The following is an 18,246-nucleotide window of genomic DNA, read 5'->3' as shown; positions in this document are numbered from 1 at the left end:
CAATAAGGGAATGACGTCAAGTACTACTTGTAGCCTATTAGGAAATCAGAAAAGCAATTACCTTTAATTTTACAGAGTAGGTTGTTGAGGCCTACGGTTTTAAATGTCAGTTTTTGAAAAAAGTAAGCCATGTGAAAATGTGACCCTGATGTGATTTAACATTTAAAAAAGGTTTATTAAAAACTACCTAAAATTGAAAAAATAGCATTTCTTTTGCTTATTACCAGGCTCTAACACACCTAAAAATCTATATATTTTTTTCGCATTGTTGTGTAACTCCATTTCCAACCATAGCCTCAAATACATTTATTTAAAAAAAGATATAACACCTTGGATAAAAAACAAGTTTAAGTCGTGTCCCGATCATTTTAGTCCTGTCCTAGCCCATCCACCCCTCTGAAAAGCTGATGAATATCCATAATAGTTTTAAACAGTAAGTTGCATCATTTGGATCTTTGGAAGGCCACGGGAAGAGTAATATATCTTGTTTTATGTTTTAAATATTTGATTATATTACAATGAAATCTGAATGCGTCATTTTAAAAATACTATCCTGTTACCTAAATTATTTCATTCATTCATTCATTTTCTTTTCGGCTTAGTCCATTTATTAATCTGGGGTCGCCACAGCGGAATGAACCACCAGCCTGTTTTATGCAGCGGATGCACTTCCAGCTGCAACCCATCACTGGGAAACATCCATACACATCAATTCACTCACACACACACTATACGGACAATTTTAACCTACCCAATTCACCTATATCACGTCTTTACACAGACACAGATATTCCTCCTTTTCTGACACACACATACATAACCGTTACCCAGTGCTCTTTCTAGTTACTTGGAAATTGTTTTTTTTTTTTTTTTTTTTACAATTTACTCAATTATATATATATATATATATATATATATATATATATATACAGTTGAAATCATAATTATTAAACCCCCTTTGAATTTTTTTTTTTCGTTTTTAAATATTTCCCAAATGATGTTTAACAGAAAAAGGAAATTTTCACAGTATGTCTGATAATATTTTTTCTTCTGGAGAAAGTCTTATTTGTTTTATATCGGCTAGAATAAAAGCAGTTTAAAATTAAAAAAAAAAAAAAACCCTTTAAGCTCAAAATTATTAGCTATACTTAAGATATACTTGCCTAATTCCCCTAACCTGCCTAGTTAACCTAATTAACCTAGTTAAGCCTTTAAATGTCACTTTAAGCTGTATAGAAGTGTCTTAAAAAATATCTAGTAAAATATTATTTACTGTCATCATGGCAAAGATAAAATAAATCAGTTATTAGAGATGAATTATTAAAACTATTATGTTTAGAAATGTGTTGAAAAAGTTTCTCTCCGTTAAACAGAAATTGGGGAAAAAGATAAACAGTGGGCTAATAATTCTGACTTTAAATATAAAAAGGGAAAATACTCCTTGCATGCATATATAGTGATTTTTATTTACAAATTGTTTGAAAATGTAACAAACCATATTTAAAATGAAAAGGACTTACTTAAGGGGAAAACAAAGCTTTTTAAAAGACTCACTCATTTTGGTAACAGGACTGGAAAAAATGCATCCATCTACCACTTAGTAAAACCATACTTTGTAACAACTTAAATTATTTTACATGGACCAATACAGATTTAGAAAGGTTGTGTATTAGATTCTGCTTTGAAAAAATAATACGTTTAATTTTGAAATGTTACAAGCAAAAGGCACCCATTCGGGAGAATGGCCCATGCAACATCACATTACATCTTTGCTGTTGCAAGTTAGCTGTGACGGATGAGCTGCTAATGTATAAATACAGTAAGTCACTTTTCTTACTTTATAAATTTAGCTTTGAATATTCGTCTATAGCTCGAGTCTCATTCACTAATTGCAAACTAGTATTTTCTTATAGCATTTTTATTTGACGTACTATCATAAACACAGTTGTTTGTAAAGTAAATCGCTTGATCATTAACTGCCGTTCATTTCTAGTCAGACGTTCTAAAACAATCGCAGAAAAGATCGAACTTCCACATTGCAGAATAATATGAGGTGCCTTCAATTTTAAACTCACAGGCTGTTAAACCAAAACCGGCCACTAGATGGAAATCTCCCCCTACAATTCAGCATTATCCTAGATATTTCCTGAATTTATCACAATAAAAGCACTTTCACTGGGCAAGAGCATCTTGGGAGAAAACAAACACAATCAATATTTCCACAACTGTGTTGCTAACAACAGAATGTACTGTGCAATAAACATTCAATTTGGGCCGCGTAGGGCCCGGTTTCCAGTCACATTCTTGAATAGTCTTAGATCGGAAAGGCTGCAATAACACCGGAATAACATTTATATGTTTGAGAAGATAGTGAGATGGAGGCAGTAAAAGAATGAGAGAGAAAGAGAAATAGCAAGGTGTCTTTGCTTTGAAACATCATTTGTCAGTCTTTCAGTGTGAATCAGTAGAAGTGTGTGTGCGTGTGTGTGTGTGTGTGTGTGTGTGTGTGTGTGTGTGTGTGTGTGTGTGTGTGTGTGAGAGAGAGAGAGAGATATACGGAGAACAAGGTGTCTTTAGTGCGAGCCATCATTAGTCAGTGTGTCAGAGCAGTGGTGTGCAGTAGAGGCTGGATTGACAGTCTGATAAATGAGGGCAGCTCCACTCTCAACAGCACTGCTAAAAACAGACAGAGAGAGAGAGAGAAATGTCAGCAGATGAGTTACTGAGCAGATCAGAACTGACATAAATCAAATCTGTCCATGACTTGCTCCATCTTCTCTCTCTCTCTGTCTAACATCAGCTCTAAAATTCTCAATGCATCATAGCAATCAAACGTCAGAAAATGTGTATGAAAGATCTTGACAGATCGCTTGTAATGTAGAACTAAACCAGCTCAGTTCTGTGCATAGCAGATCGTTATTGTTGGAATATCCACTAAACCTAACCCACGCGGAAACCTTTTTCATTCTCAACAATTATTTATCAGATAAAAATACAGTCATGTGAAACAATTAGGACACCCTATGACAGCCTGAGTATTTTATATGTTTTTTAATATATGGTTATTTATTCAGAATTTTAACAATAGTGAAAGATTAAGGTAGCTAAACAATTAAAACTGAAGAAATGACCTGAGGAAATAGTTAGGACACCTCATTTATTCACACAAAATGGCTCAAATCACAGACCGGTGTACCACAACAGGTTACTCATCATTTCTCACATGACTGTTTGCTAATTTGTTAGTTATAATAATTAGTATGTTGCAAAACAGTTTGCTGAAAGACCTCCACACACTTGTAAACTATCCTAATGTGCCATCACAGATAAAACAATCCAACAATTACCAAACAACATTCATTCATTCATTTTCTTTTCAGTTAAGTCCCTTTATTAATCTGGGATTGCCACAGCGGAATGAACCGCAAACTTCCAGCTGCAACCCATCACTGGGAAACATTCACACACATCCAGTACAGACAATTTAGCTCACCCAATTCACCTATAGTGCATGTCTTTGGACCGGAGCACCCAGAGGAAACCCACGCGAACACGGGGAGAATATGCAAACTCCACACAGAAATGCCAACTGACCCAGTCGAGGCTCGAACCAGAGACCTCCTTCTGTGAGGTGAACGTGCTAACTACTGCTCCACCATGCAGCCTACAAAACAACATTCATATTATAATTATGATTAAATAATTTATTATGAAAAATGTCTAAATAATGCAATTCTTAAATAATGAACAAAACAATTGTTTTGAATATGATTTTGTTATTATGTGCCTATTTAATTCAAATTCATTGATTCATTCATAATTTATCTAACAGCAAAAAATAAATAAAACAAGTAATATAAAGAATGAAATGAGTAATAAAATAACTGTTAGTGATCATAATATTTATAATAGAAATGAATTTACATAAATGTAAAAATGAATAAATAATCCATTTGACAATGTAATATAATATATATAATGCATTAATTAATATGGGTAAAGTAATGTTTTCTATTTATTTTGTATATTTACCTCGATCAAGTTTGGTTTTTGGCCCTTCATAAGTAAAAGTTTGGGCACCCGTGATATAGATAATGCTCATCATAAACATAAAAATGAATTTAAAGATGAATTGTTTGTGAAAAGAGATTTATATGATTGCTATATATAAATATATGTCTATATATAAATACATAAACTCTGATGAGTCACGTGAGTACCTCAAGCAAGATGGCAGCTCCTTAGATAAGCTCCTATCCACTTGCTAATTAAAGCATAATTTATGATAAAACAATTGACTTTTTGTTGAAAAAAATTATCTAAGACCATTTATTACCTGGAATTGAGTGACTTAATCACTTTTTTGACTACATAATGATGCCAACAACGTCCAAATATTTCAAGGAAGCAAATCGCATGGCGACGAGACAGACTTCACCCCCCACAGAGGCGAAGGCAGCCTCAAGCTTGCCCGGAAAACAGGCTGACGCAAAAAAAATATAGAGAAACTGTTTGCTGAAGTTACTAAAATAAGTAAGAAGTAGTCGTAACCGACACAAGCGCCATCAAAGAGACAACGAAGGAACTAAAGGACCTGGTGAATGGGCTGCGGGTCAGAGTGGAAGAAGCGATTGGCCGAATCTCACAGCTGGAAGATGTGACAGAGGGATTGGTGACTGACAATGTTAAAGAAAATAAATATATCAATTCTCTCTGTGTGCTCCATCCAACAGACATTGTTCACGCACTTACGGCTGTCATGTGTTCCACTCCACATCTGATAATGTTAACCATTTTAATTCTGCTTTATGCTGTTTCTGCCAGATAACAACTGACAACCTCATAAAAGCTGTCCCTCCAACACTCACTGCAGATGTGTAAATGAGAATATGAGCAGATTAAAGAGGTCATTGTATGTGTTTCTGCTCTCCATGTAGCAGTGTGTTTGAAGACTGAATCTGCACGTTTGTGTGAAAGCTCACAGCAGAGCCTGACACCAAATAAACACGTTACAGTAATTAACCTTGACAGCCTCAATGCGGCCGCCAGCAGCAACTTACTCCTAATGATACAATTAATTTATAATTAAGGCACACTGTCTTACCACATACACACACACACACACACACACACACAAACACACAGAGAGAAAGTGTGAAGTCTTATATTAGAAAATATTCTGTTTCATTCATAGAGCATTCATTCATAGAGTACAGCATCAGGACGGCCATATTAACTAACATGCTTGACCCTTAAAGATACACTCTCAGAAATAAAAGTATGCGAGTTGTCACCGGGGTGGTACCTTTTCAAAAGATACAAATTTGTACCTAAAAGGTCCATATCAATATCTCAAGGGTACATATTATAACCTAAAAAGTACAAAAGTGTTCCTCTTAAAATTTTCAGGTACTAATATATACTTTTGACGAACCAATATGGACCCTTTAGGTACAAATGTGTACCTTTTAAAAAGGTACCACCTTAGTGACAGCTCGTGTTCCTTCATTTCCTTCAATCGAAATTCTGTCATCACATGATACACCTTCTGCTTGTTCCAAACCTCTTTAAGGCATAGTTCACCCAAAAATGAAAGTATACTCAATATTCACTCCCCATCAATGATTTTCTTCATTCTATTGAACGCTAAAGAAGATATTGTGAAGAAACTATTTTCAGTTTTGGGTGAACTATCTCTTTGGGCTTTTATTTAAACAAAATATATACATTTATTCATTTATTATATCATTTATATATAAATTGCTGCTTGTTCCAACTACTTATTTAAAATGAGCTGAAACAACATAATTCTTGAGATTTTTTTGGGGACAACTTAATTGTTTTATGTTCAATCCACTTAAATTTGTTAAGCTAACTTAATAAATTTGTGTTGGGGCATGAATAAATTGTGTGCAACCCTGCATTTTTTACAGTGTATATATAGGTTGCCATTGACTTCCATACTATTTGTTTGCACTATTAAAATGCAATCGTTACTGTTTTCAACATTCTTCTAAATATAATTTTTTGTGTGTTCAAGTGGAATTCCTTCCTTCCTTGGTACTACAAAAATGACACATAAGACAAAAAAGTTTTTCATCTCATGCTGTTACACTGTTATCTTTACTCCAATAGTGTAGTAGTGTATTTGATACGTGTGTCCCTCTGCTGGTCAAAGAAGGCATTACACTGGACTGAATGACGTCTCATTTGAGATGCGATGTGTTTTCTGTCAGCTGTTCTTGCTTTACTTTTTAAACTATTTTTCCTTAAGACTCAAAGCAACCCAACAGCACTTTCCCCAGGCTCTCACTCTGTTACCCACTATTATCCCTTTACCGAACTCACTGCTCCAACCTATAATTTCTACCTTTCTTATGATCAGTTCACAGATGAGTTTTTGACTGTGTAAAGGCCAAGAACACAGTTTATCATATCTGTTTTATACATGTAATATTTATTGTGGAGCATAAGGATTCATTAGTAGTCTTCAGAGAAGACAGTTTTATCAGACCATATGGCCCTGTCTGCAGAACACATTCCATCTGCGGGATGCCTGCAAAGCACACACACACACACAGATGCAGACTGCACACACACACATTCTGTCTAAAAGACACATGGTCAGCGTCAGGTTAACACAAGGTACTTTCCGAGACAAGGACTCTTTTTTTTTTATTATTTGTTTTTTTTATTAAATATTAATAGTTTTATGAGAGGTTGTGTTATGTATTACCACGTTCACATCTACGGGGAAAACATACACTCAAAAAATGGCTTACATTTTTGGGGGACAACTTGATTGTTATATGTTCAATCCATTTAAATTTGTAAAAACAATTATGTTAACGTAATAAATTTGTGTTTGGACAACATGAAGAACCCAGCATTTTTTACAGTGCAGTTTATATTGAAATTTGCTTATATTAACCATCCCTTATCCAGCAACTCCTTTTTAGAACAAAATCTTCAATTAACGCAAACAAGATGTGATTAAGTGTATTCAAATGCTATAAGACATAATCTATAAGTGATCTATTATAGCCCCTCATGCCCTCTACGCTCCATTAATTTTGGACAATTGATTATTCCCAGAATATCAAAATCAACTGTAGGCGGTAGATCTTTCTCATACCTAGCACCTAAACTCTAGAACAGCCTTCCAAGCACAGTTCGGGAAGCAGACACTCTGTCAGTTTAAAACTAGATTAAAGACACATCTCTTTGCATTAGCATACACATAAAACACAAACGCTTTTGAAATCTAAGGTTGTGTCCGAAACCGCATACTTCCATACTATACAGTAAGCTAAAATCAGTATGCGAGCCGAGTAGCATGTCGGAATTGATAGAAATCGAAAATCAGCATGCAAGATGTACCCGGATGACGTACTACTTCCGGCGAGATTCTGAAGTGCGCATCCCATGCATGCTGCGCTATCCCATGATGCCCTGTGAGCGAATTCATGAATGGGAGTGAAGCTACGCAACTGACGCAGGTAGGTCACATGACCATGACAAAATGGCGGATGTAGTATGTCCGAATTCCATTCATACTTTTCACATAGAACATACTTTTCTAAAGGCCAAGTAGTATGTTTAAATTCAAATGCACTACCTACTGAGTTGTAGGCGGTTTCAAACGTAGCCTAAATCCTTTAAAGGATTGTTAGAGCATACTCACATTAGGTACAGTTACCTTGAACCATGCCAAAGCCCGATTGTCCCCCATCCACTCTCCCCCTCGGCCTGCACTCACATTGTATTTTTACCTACCAGACCTGAGCACGCTTACATCATCGATGATGCGACTGTTCAGTTTAACAGGAAGAGAAGGGCTCTCACTCAGCACAGTGGAGATTGCTTTAGTTGTGTTGTTTTCAACTGAACTGCGCCTGGGCCCGATTCAGAGCACTCACACTTCTCAAACGAAGCGGAAAACATGCCTGGGCATGGTTTGGATAGCATAGTGTGAGTGCTCCCTTAGTCTGCATTATTTAGGGCAACTGGAGACGGGAACCCAAAAGACATTATAATTTGAACGGCATCTGCGCTTATGTTGGTCTGTTTTTATTATTCTCAAGGTTTCCATAATCCAGGACCAGGCCGTATCTTGAGCTGCTGCTGTGGTGGTCATGGAGGAGTGGAGAGCATGAGACTGATTCCTGTAAGACCTCAGTGACAGACGAGTCTTCGCATTGATCCTGAAGGCCCAGCCTATACACCAGTCGGTGAACACTCCCACCTGCAGCTTCTCCACGATGGACGTCCAGCGCTTTCCAGCCTCCAGCGCCTAGACTGCAGCTCTGCACAAGAAATTTGGCCAGAGGACAAATGGTCTTGCCCAACTGAGCCTGGTTTCTCTCAAGGTTTTTCCTTTACTTTCGTCAATTGGTGAAGTTTGCTCCTCGCCACTGTCGCCACTGGCTTGCTTGGTTCGGGACTTGTGGAGCTGCGCATCGTTGGATTTGCTCTTCAGTGTTTGGACTTTCAGCAGTGAAAATTAAACCACACTGAAATGAATCAAACTGAACTTCAACTCTGAAAACTAGACTGACAGTTTCAGTTTACTAGAACTTCTATATTAAGCTGCTTTGACACAATCTACATTGTAAAACCGCTATAGAAATAAAGATGAATTGAATTGAATTGAATCTGCATGATCATTTGTGATTTTCAAAACATATTTGCAAATCAAATAAATCCATTCACATTAAGTGTTTTAATAGTGGTTGTATTGTATTCATGTTTTAAAAGAGCTTTCATTTGCATTTTTTTCTGATTAACTGAAGTAAAAAAAATTATGTTTATGTTTTTAAAAATGTTTTTAATTTTGTCCTTGTTATTAGATATTGTTTTTATTTTAGAAATAGCATATTTATTTCCAATCAGCATTCTCAGTACTTCTGCTTAGAGAAGTTTTAGGTGGCAAGGTTTCAAAAGTACTTTTATTTGATTTATTTTTATTTTTTTCCATGTTAATGATAACAACATTTTCGTGGATATATTGTTTTTCTTTCTGCCACATCATTCACAAATCCAGTTCACATAATCCTTGATAATAATTGATATTACTATATGGCCTTCATTATTTCTGTTCCGACAAATATTGATGAATGTGTATCCTAACAGGAGACCTTTTCAGTTATATATATATATTCCCAAAATGCCCTCAGAGCTCATTAATTAAGGTACTGTTCGGCCTGAGATACAAAAATTGGCAATGAGAAGGGCAACAAACAGGCTTTTTTCTTCATATACTTCCACCTTCCCAAAACAGAAGTGAAGATTTTCCATAAAACAGTGCCGATAAGAAAGATCGGATTTCTGCTTAAGTACCGCAGAGACAGATCTAGTTTAGCTCCTGCTTTTCTTTGCCTTTTAACATAAGAAATTTCACTGAGTCCTAGAGATGAAAAGCAGGAAGCGGGAATTGGGAGTGAGAGAGACCATGACAGAGAGAAAGAGAGAGAGATGTGTGTGTGTCTGTCAGTGTGAGGAGGCTCAGCTCTGACAGGTGTGTCAAGCAGTCAGTCACCTGTCAGCACTATAAAGAAATGAAAGCCAGAGAAGGACAGAGGCGTCTGCCTTTCAGCCTGACCCATTTACCACACACACACACATGCACACACACCTGTCCTCTCCATCTGAGTCCACCTATGTAGGTCAAAGGCGGCCTGGGGCTCTCCCTCAGATGAGGAAAGAGTGGAAATCTTTCTTCATTTTGTTGCGTTCTGATCAATTTGCATCCTGTCATCCTCACCTTGTCAGCAGGAGCAAGGCAAAATTAGAGAGTGTGGATGTCACGGCAGACACGCTCTGCTCTGAGTTTATGTGCAAATGAAGCCAAATAAACGCATCTTCTGTGACAGGCCTTTGTGCTGGAGCTCTCCTCTCCAACAGCACAAGAGAGGGCCCGCTGACAGCTTTATGGCTTTATAGAAGAGGAAAGAGAATGATAGAGGAGGAGCGGAAGAAGGAAGTGGCGCCAAAACGCTGGATGAAGCTTATAAATGTGACTGAACCAAAGACAGCTGTAAATATCAGTCATTTACAATGATTCACACAGGCACTTGCTGTGTCCCAGTTTGAATACTATCCATCCTAAATAGTGTTCAGAAAAATAGTTAATGTGTAATAAAATGTTAAAGTTACCTTGGTGTACTATTAGAACTATAAGAATTTCTACTTCAGAAATTGCATGTCCAATATTGCTCAAAACACACTGCACATTGAGTGAGGTTTTGATTTTCGGTGGCCGAGAGAGCTTAACACGCTGCAATTTAAGAAAGCACATGCAATTACAAAAAAACACCAGCAAATAAAGAAATGATCTTCATCAATTTGACAGCACACGTGTTGCAAATACAACACAAACAACAGAAGAAATGCGCAGGAAATTGGTCACAACACAAACAACCGAAGAAACGCACAGAAATTGGTCACAACACAAACAACTGAAGAAACGCACAGAAATTGGTCACAACACAAACAACTGAAGAAACGCGCAAAAAATTGGTCACAACACAAACAACTGAGGAAACGCACAGAAATTGGTCACAACACAAACAACTAAAGAAACACGCAGCAAATTGGTCACAACACAAACAACTGAAGAAACGCACAGAAATTGGTCACAACACAAACAACTGAAGAAACGTACAGAAATTGGTCACAACACAAACAACTGAAGAAACGTACAGAAATTGGTCACAACACAAACAACTGAAGAAACGCACAGCAATTGGTCACAACACAAACAACTAAAGAAACACGCAGCAAATTGGTCACAACACAAACAACTAAAGAAACACGCAGCAAATTGGTCACAACACAAACAACTAAAGAAACACGCAACAAATTGGTCACAACACAAACAACTAAAGAAACACGCAGCAAATTGGTCACAACACAAACAACTAAAGAAACACGCAACAAATTGGTCACAACACAAACAACTAAAGAAACACGCAGCAAATTGGTCACAACACAAACAACTGAAGAAACGCACAGAAATTGGTCACAACACAAACAACTGAAGAAACGCACAGAAATTGGTCACAACACAAACAACTGAAGAAACGCACAGAAATTGGTCACAACACAAACAACTGAAGAAATGCACAGAAATTGGTCACAACACAAACAACTGAAGAAACGCACAGAAATTGGTCACAACACAAACAACTGAAGAAACGCACAGAAATTGGTCACAACACAAACAACTGAAGAAACGCACAGAAATTGGTCACAACACAAACAACTGAAGAAACGCACAGAAATTGGTCACAACACAAACAACTGAAGAAATGCACAGAAATTGGTCACAACACAAACAACTGAAGAAACGCACAGCAATTGGTCACAACACAAACAACTAAAGAAACACGCAGCAAATTGGTCACAACACAAACAACTAAAGAAACACGCAGCAAATTGGTCACAACACAAACAACTGAAGAAACGCACAGCAGTTGGTCACAACACAAACAACTGAAGAAACGCACAGAAATTGGTCACAACACAAACAACTGAAGAAACGCACAGAAATTGGTCACAACACAAACAACTGAAGAAACGCACAGAAATTGGTCACAACACAAACAACTGAAGAAACGCACAGAAATTGGTCACAACACAAACAACTGAAGAAACGCACAGCAATTGGTCACAACACTTGCAAATATCCACATAACACAATGGAAATGTTTCAAGGGGACCTAAAATCATGACAGACCCTGCTGAGATATGGAAGTTTTATTATGTCTTGTAATCAGGATATTTAAATAAACGAAAAACAACTCACCTTTCAAAGATCACCAATCACTTCCTTGAGCAACAGTCACGGCATAATAACACATCCATATCTCAGCAGGGTCTGTCATGGTGGCCCTGGAGGGCCGGTGTCCTGCATAGTTTAGTTCCAACACCAATTAGACACAACTGAACCAGCTAATCAAGCTTTTTCTGTATACTTGAAACTTCCAGGCAGGTGTATTTGAAGGAAGTTGGAGCTAAACTATGCAAGACACAGGCCCTCCAGATATCCAGCATTTTGGGTTTCGCTGAGCTGTAAACAGAGTAGAAGCATGGCTGCCACCATTTTAAAAAACGAAAGTGAGTATGCAGTGGGGCAGCACGGTGGCGCAGTGGGTAGCACAATCGCCTCACAGAAAGAAAGTAGCTGGTTCGAGCCCCGGCTGGGTCAGTTGGCATTTCTGTTTGGAGTTTGCATGTTCTCCCTGTGTTCATGTGGGTTTCCTCCAGGTCCACAAGTCCAGAAACATGTGTAGGTGAATTGGGTATGCTAAATTGTCTGTACTGTATGTGTGAATACGTTTGTATGGATGCTTCCCAGTGATGGTTGCAGCTGGAAGGGCATCCGCTGCTTAAAACTTATGCTGGATAACCTGGCAGTTTATTCCGCTGTGGCGACCCCCAGGTTAATAGAGGAACTAAGATGAAAAGAAAATGAATGAATGGGTATGCAGTGGGAAGAAACCCGGAAGTAGAGGACCAGCACTGTAAACATTGCAACAACATGCTGTGGACTACAAACCTCCAGCTGTTGCAGCGTTTTCAAAGTGCAGATGTGGTGTTAACATCATTTTAATATCATTCAGTTCAATATCATTGAACAATTAAAAGCATTTTAGGCATCAAACAAAATCATAATCTCTTTAAGAGTAATACACTTAAGTGTGCTCCTAGGCTTTAGTTCATGGCACAAGGTAAACACCGTGAGGACACTTCCCTGCTCAGCCTATGTAACCTGGTGAGTGATATAACAGTGCAGTCTTCTGTAGCACACCCTCGTGTTGTCTGTTATAGTGTTGTCCCGGTACTGATTTTTAAAAACATCCATTTACCACTAACATTTAAGTGCTGTTGAGCATGTTCTTAAACACCGCTGATTTGAAGGAGGATGGAGGAGTGGAGAACATGAGACTGATTCCTGAAAGATTGCAGTGACAGATGAGCCTTCATATTGATCCCGTGGGCCAGCCTAAACACCCTCCAGTGACCTACTCACACCTGCAGTTCTTCACGATGCACGTCTAGTGTTCTCCAGCCTCCGGTACCTAGACTGCAGCTCTGCACAAGAAGTTTGGCCAGAGGTTGTGCCCAACAGAGCCTGGTTTCTCTCGAAACTTTTTTCCCTTCACTTTCGTCAATTGGTGAAGTTTGTTCCTCGCCACTGTCGCCACTGGCTTACTTGGTTTGGAAATTGTGGAGCTGCGCATCAATAGATTTGCTCTTCAGTGTTTGGACTTTCAGCAGTGAAATTTAAACTAGACTGAACTGAACTAAACTAAACTTCAACTCTGAAAATTGGACTGACACAGTTTCAATTTACTATAACTTCTATGTTAAGCTGGTTTGACACAATCTACATTGTAAAAGAGCTATAGAACTAAACATGATTTTTCTAAGGGCGTGATGTGCCATAGTATTCACCAGTGCTCAACAGAAATGACTATGATTGGCCATGAAGGTCATCAGTTCACGGCTCCTCACTGAGTGCAAACACAGATACAAGGACACTGGAGCGTTTTAAAGCCTCAAAGATCAGTCAATTCATCAGCTGATGTCTGTGTTTGCACTAGGTAAACATTGGTAAAGAGCGGTGAACTAATGACCTTCATGGCTAATCACAGTCATATCTGTTGAGCACTGGTGAATACTATGACACATCAGCAATGTTTATGAACTCGCTCAACAGCACTTAAATGTTAGCGGTGAATTGCTTTTTTTTTTCAGTACCGATTGGTGCCGATATTCAGTATGATGACAAGTCTAATATAGTGAAATAATTAGTTCATTAACTTGAGCTTGATAAATGGCATCTAAAATGTGTGTTTGGGAAATATAACGTTATCTAACTGGTGCCATTTCCCTTTACTTAGCTGAAAATGAGGTCTGATATCTCTTTTTATTTTCACTATCCATTCAGAACGGACCTTCAAGTCACTTGGAGGGCGGTGAAATGATAAATTTGTGTCACTTTGGCCCAATCCTAATTCTACCCCTTAGCTCTTCCCCTTACCAATTCTCTTTAGCTTGAAGATGTAGGGCTAAGGGGAAGGGGTAGATACCCCTTCGAACTGAGATTTTTCAGCACCACATTCGAAACCAAGAGGTAAGAAAATTTCCCAGAATACACCAGCCACAACGGCAGTATAGCTGCACCCGGAAGTTAGGAGATCCACAAATTAGTATTTTTGTCATTATTACAAATTTTTACAACAAACAAGGAAATGTTTTAATATATTCATAACCGCCTTCGTGTTTTACCATCATGCATTTAAAGAAACCGCTAAAATAAAAACCACTAAATTTCGCGATCTATAATCCATTATAATAACTCCTGTATAGCAGTCCCACAACATTCAGTCACTCGATGACACTCGAATCCCCTGTCAGAAAAGTCTAGTGGCTGAATTAGCTTTTTTACAGTGTCTGCTATAATGTTAAATTTGTTTTCAAGTGTTTACATAAATGAATATGGCCACGGTGTAAATGTACAGTACAGATACGATCTTATTGCCACATTATATCGTTATGATAACATAATATATGCTTTCAGTAATTTCCTGAAGATAAATACCAAAAAAAACCACAACTGGAATAACTACAGCAGTCGCAATAGTCTGATCTCATATGAAGCAAGAGATGGCGATGACATATGATAATGTGTGCAGGTGCTGTAGTGGAGTCTCATTTCTTAGGGGTAAATTTTGTAGCCCTTCCCCTTCACACTCGGTTTTAAGGGTTAAGGGGTAGGGGTACAAAAATAGTATTGGGATTGGGCCTTTCTCTTTGCTCATGAGATATACAGCCAGGTACACAACATTCTTGTGTGACTCCAGGTGATACTTCTGGGTTTCTACCCACCGCAGCCTCGATTTCGCTTTCAAAATGGCGGTCACGTGAAATCAGTCTATTTCACAGAAGAGTCCCACACAAAAAGTAATTTTGACAAAATAATTCATCACAGGAAGCAAAGCACACATTCAATACCTTCTGTATACATCTCCAAAAAAATCATGGCCTAAGCATCTCGATGTGTCTCCCACTGTTCAACTTCTGGCATTCCAGACCGTACAACATCTCCTTCACATTAGCAGGAGTTGCTAATCGTCTAACGGTGTCTCCTGGAAGTCAGCGACTGTGTGGGAGTGTTTCTCTCGGTGGCCGTGCGGCTGTCCTTGTTCCTCAGAGAGTCTGCCACTCACACTGACGTCCCCGGGTCTGACAGCACCCGCTTACACATGTCACTTGACATTACACACACACACATGCCGGCACACACTCACACACACTGACTGCCAGGAGGATCGGGAGGGGTGCCCACATCCTGCCGAGAGCCCACACATAGACGCACACACTGTCTGCTTTCTGAGAAAATGCCTTTACCCTTGTGATCCGACCAAAATCGCATTCCCTATTTTAGTCCACAGACCACTGAAACTAATAGGACATGGTTTGGGTAGAGAAAGACAAGCATTGACGATCACATGACGAACTGGATGCCACAGCACCCTACGGTCAATCAGACTGGCATCAGAGCGATCAGACGTGTGTTTGATGGAGCGAGGATGCGTTTACGCCGGTGGGTGGTGGTAAGATGGCAGATGGAGACAGGTGTGAAAGTGTGTTTAAGGAGAAGTAGGCAAGCAAGTTAATTTGTGTTGAGAGTCTGCGTTCGTGTGGGTGAGGGAAGCGAGGGAAAGGGATGATGGGATTGATACCCGTAGGAGAGAGAAATCAGCTATGAGATAACGCACTGTTTTTCTTAGACAGCAATGCGATTAAATGGAGATCAAATCAAGAGTAAAGTCTCTTGCCTCTCTGATTTTTCTTGTGGAAAATAGATCTCATTGTGTATATGAGAGAGATTGGGTCTCCAATTGAGTTTAGTTTGCGAAGGAACTAAAACCTGAAATCAAAGTTATGAATTTAAGTAAAACCTACTCAACTTTTTGATACTGGTGATCCCATGTTTTCCCGGTCTTACTGCTTTTCTTGTAAGATGTTGTAACATTATTGAACTATTTTTTTGTGTTCAGTTGGGTACTTTATTAACTAGATTGTGTTGATATGATTTCCAATGAAAAGTCCAAACACTGAAAAGCAAATCTATTGATGCGCAGCTCTACAAGTCCAAAACCAAGCAAGCCAGTGGTGACAGTGGCGAGGAACAAAACTTGACCATTTGACGAAAGTAAAGGAAAAACCTTGAGAGAAACCAGGCTCAGTTGGGCACAGCCATTTCTCTTCTGGCCAAACTTCTTGTGCTGAGCTACGGTCTAGGCAGCAGGGGCTAGAGAACGCTGGATGTCCATCGTGGAGAAGCTGCAGGTGTGAATATAATGTGACAAGGCCTAACTTAAGCTTGTCATTCTTAAAAGAAATCTTACAAAAACAAGAATAAAATCATACAATTCAATGATAGAAAGCATCCTTGATCACTGTCATCTTCTCCTCCATCAAATGATGTTACTTTCGAGTAAGGTGTATGGAACGCAACTTTTTATTTATTTATTTATTTATTTATTTATTTATTTATTTATTTATTTATTTATTTATTTATTTTCAGAACAACCTCTTCCCCAACAATTTAACCCCTTACAGATGAGGTAATAAAAAAAAAAAGATAATATAACAATTTTAAAATAAAATAAAAAAAAAAATAAGAAAAGAAAAGTAATACAAAATAGATAAATAAATAAAAAAGTACTGCCATCATACTTTTTAGGGGATACATTTGTATATCAAGTTATATTGTTACCTCAGATTACATTGGTGATAGGTTAATTTACCTAATAATATACATATCTGAATACGCTGTAATACTTTTCCACCTCTTCAGAAAAATATCAATCTTCATTTGTAGACATGCAGTAATTTTTTCCAATACATAGACCTGTTTAAGTCTCTGAATCCACTGAGCCATCTTTGAAGAGCCTTCTTCCATCCAATGTACTGTTATCATTTTTTTTTTTGCAACCACCAGTAATAATTATTGCATGCATTTTATGTTAAATTCAATGCAAATGTGACAGGACTGACAGAAACACGAGGACATTTGTAAAATAGTATTTATTTGCAGAATTTATTATAGTTCCATGTTTTTAATCAATTGATGTGAATGATAACAACTAAAACTTGCTATTTATGAAGTTTTTTTTAATAAATAACAGTTTTTAGCATAACAAAACTATTAAAGCTGTGGGTTCAATTGGGCTGAGGACAAGGACAATGACAGGATTTGTGTAAAGTGTTTTTAATAAAGAACAAAAATCGGAGAATCAAATGAAAGACGTACTCCTTTACACAACAACTTACAGAAATCAACAATCAGCCATTTTAGGAATTTTTGGTGCGAAATACTTTTTATTCACTGTATTTTTTTATTTATTTCAGGGGCAGATAAAGTATGTTTCTGGTAGAATGTCCCAAATTTCTTTCAGTAAAAATAAACAAAAAGTTCTTCAAATAAACTTCAAATGACTAAGCAGAAATTATTCAAGTACGGGTCTTGCTTGGGCCATTTTACAAAACAGTTTCCATAATAATACTTGACTTATTTCCATACATGTGAAATTTACTTGCAATGGGACAATTATAAATTTTTTTGTGTAATAGACATTAATTTTGGAGCTTGTAACTTTTACAACTTTTATGATTTTGTTTTTTAGCTTAGCTTAAATCTTTTATTTGGAAAGGATGTAGTCAGCAATATTCATATTATGACTTTTACTTAAACATACAAAATATAAAAGTATAAGTGATTATACAAAATTTTATTGTTTAAATAAAATTTTAAAAGATTGAAAATATCTTTCAAAAAGGTATTTTTAAAATAAATCTATCTATCTATCTATCTATCTATCTATCTATCTATCTATCTATCTATCTATCTATCTATCTATCTATCTGTCTATCTGTCTGTCTGTCTGTCTGTCTGTCTGTCTGTCTGTCTGTCTGTCTGTCTGTCTGTCTGTCCATCTATGAAGAAACACCTGAGACAACGTTCACATAAGCATCTCAGATCACATTATGTCTCCTGAGCATTGACAGAATGACCTCTGGGTAATAACATTCTCCTCTCAATAGAGCTGTGACTATTCCCGACACTCTGTTTGTTTAGGTGTGTACGGTTGGCTTATGCAGGGTGGGCTGCTCTATGATTGGTTAAAGTGGGTCTCTGCAGTGAGTCTGTGGTCTGCGAGGAGGAGGTCG

The sequence above is a fragment of the Danio aesculapii genome, chromosome 5 (genome assembly GCF_903798145.1).
Source record: "Danio aesculapii chromosome 5, fDanAes4.1, whole genome shotgun sequence".
NCBI lineage: Eukaryota > Metazoa > Chordata > Actinopteri > Cypriniformes > Danionidae > Danio > Danio aesculapii.
The sequence above is the reverse complement of the archived record's forward strand: the minus strand, read 5'-3'. Positions refer to the sequence as shown.